General features: G+C 41.1%; 1 long non-coding RNA gene across 1 annotated transcript; it reads left to right on the top strand.

Moving 5' to 3' along the window:
• Positions 1 to 1719: 1719 nt before the first annotated feature.
• On the top strand, positions 1720 to 4579 carry LOC135498847 (uncharacterized). Its single transcript, XR_010449156.1, has 3 exons — positions 1720 to 2046; positions 3809 to 4039; positions 4403 to 4579. It is a non-coding gene; the product is annotated as an uncharacterized LOC135498847 (long non-coding RNA).
• Positions 4580 to 5113: the final 534 nt, after the last annotated feature.

The following is a 5113-nucleotide window of genomic DNA, read 5'->3' on the forward strand; positions in this document are numbered from 1 at the left end:
AATGTAATGTAATGGTGACTTTGATTGGATATATGGGCGTTCATCATCAGTATGAACCTTCATGATATCATGCATATGCATTATGTTTTGGCATTAAGTGAAAGTCAACTCTATTCTATGGAGTTTTTTCAATAACTACATATATTACATCATATGCATAAGTTTGTTGGCATAGCGCGATAAATAAAGTCATAAAGATAGAAACGTAGTATTGATGTTTGTGTACACTGCTCATTTTCTTGCGATGGCGGAGTTACTGACCTTCACTTCGAATGTAAAGGCACCCCTAACATTTCTGCAGCCTGCATCACTGCTCTGATGAAATCACTAGCTTTGAAAATCGTCCCCTTCTGTCTGTAGCCGTTCCCCTATGACCTGTCCCACCAACTCTCGCGGGTAGCCAAGGCTTCGGAGCATCTTCGACTGGTCAGAGTCTAGCCTAGCTCGAATCTCCCTTGGTTCAACTCGCCGAATGATGCGCCCCAACCTTGGTTGGTGTCCTTGGTCTCTGTTTGGGAATCGCCCCCTAGCGGCCGTGCCCTGAAACTGTCCAGAAGTGATTCCAACTGCCCCTGTGTTACTTTTATTGTCAGTACGTCGTAACTGCTGTGTGTATTTTTCTTCGAAGTGAGAATCACGAATTTCATAAAATTCCAGCCAACTTATTATAAAATGAAAACCTTTTAGGTGAATAAGATAATCACAGGAAGGTTTAAACCTGGCATGCTCAATGTACGGATCATCATGAGGATCCCAACTGCGCCGTGCCCCGCTGTGACAGTACTGTGGAAGAGATGAAGATTCCGCGGCCGACTACCACTTTTGTCTTCTTTCCCGCCTTAACATGCATTTCTTTGATAATGAATCCTCATAAGTAATTTTAAAAGGTATCATAGCGCAACGTTTACGAATTGATCGGTACTATGTATTCAAATTCAAACAGAAAAAAAATCGATTCAAATTAATTTCTAGGGTTCTGATTATGCCAGTTGAGGTCTAACATGCCAGATGGTTTTAAGCTTACTTTGGCAGGAATAAAGTACTCTTTCAGTTCTTCAGATCGTCCCCTTTCCCAATACCCGACAAAAAGGAAACTTAGGTTTTAGATTATCTCCATATTTATACACGTGACAATTGTGACTACCGGTAATACACACGTGGTTTGGTTGCTCAATGGACTATCACACTCATTGGGTAATTGATAAAGTATGGAATTAGTGAAACATTGGAAACACTGATAAACCTTGTAATATTCAATGTAAACCATGGAATCACTGTGCAAATAGCGCGGGAAATCGGGTGCGTTCCTTCCACGATTTATTCCCTCCCAACTGACAGTCTCGTCCCAGCTGACTTTATTGATAGCAATTTGCCAGTTAGTTCAGAAGCCAACATTTTTAATGTGGAGGATGACGTCATCAATTGGCAATGCGCTGTGGTCGTTAAAATATTTTATTTCTCTTCAATGGAAGCAAAAATTAGTTTTTATGATTGTTTTGTGTTCCATAGACGATAAAGTATTATGCTCGGTACTAGATGCACGAGATCATAGGACAAACACACACGTGAATAAAAAAAACCGCTTAGAACTGGTGACGTCACAAAGATCTCTTTTAGGACTGATTCCAAGGTTTATCACTGGTTCCAAGGTTTCACTGATTCCAAGCTTTATCACCTACCCACTCATTGGCCTACTTTGCAGTCAATAGGTGACGAAACTTGGGAAAACCGGGACGTCACCGCTGCACATGATCACTTTCGAAACCGCCTCCTGAGATCCCTATCCCGAAATAGCGGCCAGTACAGCGCCTTGGACTGGTAAAAATACGCTGAATCTACGCAGGGAATCGCTTCAATTTTCGAAGTAGTTTGGACAAGGATTTTTACGTTTGTGTTAGCTGAATTGGACACCGGAATCGTTTTTGTGATTTGGAATAGATTGAATAGAATCATGGTTTCAAGATGTATGCGTTGACATTATCAGTGTTGTTGCTACAAGGGATGATTGGAAGAACAGTGACGACAACAAACACGGATAACTTCCAGGTAATTCAGCGAAGCTCTAATTGAAGTCGCCTCGAAAAACCATATATTTATATTGGTTGGGCTAGCTCTGTTTTCTCATAGATTGGTAGAATGGCTAGAGGGGGAAGGGAGGCCCAAGGGTCATACAAAAATGAACAGAATTTCTGGGTTGACAGAAACTGAATGTCCTCCTTATAGGAACTGTGGTATGATACAACGCCTATATTTAGGTGTGCATGTGTGGAAATATGTGATTGGTGATCCGCTGCAGAATAGAGGCTGGGATTCCTGGCTATAGTGGTAAAGAGGTCCAAGTTTCGAACCCTACAGTTAGCGTGAGTCTTTATGCAGGTCTCTTTGTCTAACTTCCCCTTCCACCCTTTTCTCTAGTGTATAATGAGTGTTCCAAATGAGTATTCAAAAACCCTAGTCACTGGACGCTGGACACTGTTGAAGGTCATCGTTGTCCACCAAATATGGATCAATCCCCGCATCTACCATCTCTTGCTCTGTGGCCACTCCAGAAATGCATCCTGACTCTCAAGCCATTGATCCACTCCGCCGGGGGAGGTAACGGACCGATTAACTCTGATGGTTCAGAATGCAGAAATGGAGCGCAGATGCAGATGAGATGGCACTGATGTGATGATCGATCAGACTCCGTGGTTGTACTGTAGGACGTACTGTTTGTGGGATTAGGAAATAGTGGGAAATAGAGTAATATAGTGGGAAATAGAGTAATATAGTAGGAAATAGAGTAATATAGTGGGAAATAGTGATAAAGTTGGAAATAGAGTAAAATAAATCAACTGTGGTGTTTTAGCTCATATGGGTGAGCTTATGTTGTCACCTCTTGTTCGTCGTCCGTCGTCTGTCTGTCCGTGGGGTCCGTCCGTCGTCCGTCAACTATAGGGGAACGTTTGCTCACTATTGAGTCTAGAAACTTGAAACTTGGTGTGAGGATGTCTTACGACAACATGACTTGACACAAAAAAAATCATCGCCATTTGATTTACTTTCTGGGCTCCAGGCGGCCATCTTTGAAAACCTTATTTTGTCAATATCTCATGAAAGCTGAAGCTAGAACAATGACATTTTTATTTCTGATGAGACTACATGACATAATAATACGGGTGTTTGATTTGACCTACTTTTGAAGGTCACAGAGGTCAAACTAAAAAATTCCAGGGAAGGAAGCACGTTTCGTAATTCATTGTCCTGACTCTTCAAATTTGATGTGTAGACACCTATTGGGCATCTGTACATATTAACAAAAACTCAGGTCAATGTGACCTACTTCTCAGGTGTAAGTAGGTGTAGAATTTTCCTGTAACCAGTCGACACGATGTACTGTAGTAACCTCAGTTAATCTACATTGATTTCTTTTTGGTCTGCAGACGACCTTGGTTTATGATCGATATGAGCATGCGCAGCAGCCATGTTATGCTACAGTTTATGATAGACGTGTATCGAAGTTGAACGTTTACTCTCATGAATAAAGTCTGAGTTATCCATGAGATAATATAATGAGAACAATTTCTCCTATCGAATATGTTTGTGTGGTAATTATAAAAAGCAGTTTCGCTTTCCCCAAGTCTGGTTGGTGACAATCAAAGTAAGATCTTCGAATAGCCCGTTCTTTCGGTGAATAGTCGCAAAAACTTCGGCCGCTTTCTTTGTTAAAATGATGCGGTGGTCTTTTATCGTGTTGTGAAAATGTCGAAGGAAATGCATTTTCAGGGAAATTCATTTTCCACGGTGCTGATGTTATCTTCTCTTCTAGGAGCAAGACTTACAAGAAGCTGGAGCAGCTCCGGCAAAAAGCGTATACTTGGAAGAAGGAATTATTCCAGAAGGGAGTTTGCTTTGTATTTTGGTTCGATACACCCTGCTACTGTTGGTACTATTTGTTGTTTGGATTTGGTCGAATATAAAAAAACGTTGGAATCCCAAACCAGAGAGGTGTCTTTGCAGTAAAGTTGATTGTTCAAGACAACCGGTGGAGGCACATGAAGTAAGTTGACTTGGGTCTGGTCGAAGAGCCAGGCCAATTAGATTTGATTTTGTGTTTCTCGTCTGCCACATTCAAAAAATGGCTGACTGTTTTCGCTTTCATTTTCATCATCAGTAAAACCATGATTTTCCTGGTGAAAAAGCTAGGGTTCATTAAAAAAAGTTAGCCAGAAAACAGAAAAGGTGGTAAGGTGATTACGAGTATACATGTATATGAAACTGTCGCTGATTGTTTTATTGAAAATTATGTAAAAGTGATGAACTATTTGAGGCAGGCTCAACAAGTAGGTATCTTTATTCTTCCTTTATGATGATGTTTTCCTTGCCAACCTTTCGTTTATATTGATTTCCCTTGTGTTAAAAGGACGAAGATAACTACGAAGATAGTAAACCATCATTACGAATCCCAAACTTTCAACGGCCAAACGTAGCGGATCAATTCTTCCACGTGGTAGTGGGTGGCCCTGAATATTTCGCGAAAAGCGAATTCTTCGTGAACGACAAGGACACTAAAAAAAGACACAAAAAGAGACTCAGCTGTCGAAAGGTATGACCTGACTGAAATTGCTGCGCGTAATTGACATGCATGTTCGGTTATTTGCACCTTGTCATTTTACCTTACTAGAAACTCACCACAATGTTTATTTGGCTGCCTATAGATAGCGTAGTGGAAACTTCAGTGCCCGACATGTCCGCACGGTTTCATTCTTTGGCGATCCCAGTATGCGCTTGTGGTAAAGAGGGCGACTTCCTTTGACAGCGTATTTTTTGCTTCGGTGCCCATCTCACTCTATAATGATAATACAAGCCGCCAAAATATTGTCCACGTAGCCAAAAAAGAGTTAGTCCGATCTCGACACATATAGCATCTTTAATTTTCATTTGTTTCGGTTACGTTGGGTACAGCTCGGATCAGAGACATTTGTGCTATATCCAGCCTGTATTCAAAGACAAACCAACTCAACATTTGCTTTTATTTTCAGTCTATTTCTCTGCCTTGCTACGATCCCCTGGAATGTCAGATTTTGACACAAGGAATTCAAGCCATCCAGAATACTGCCATCTTCAAGCAAGA

Source organism: Lineus longissimus, chromosome 14 (genome assembly GCF_910592395.1).
Source record: "Lineus longissimus chromosome 14, tnLinLong1.2, whole genome shotgun sequence".
NCBI lineage: Eukaryota > Metazoa > Nemertea > Pilidiophora > Heteronemertea > Lineidae > Lineus > Lineus longissimus.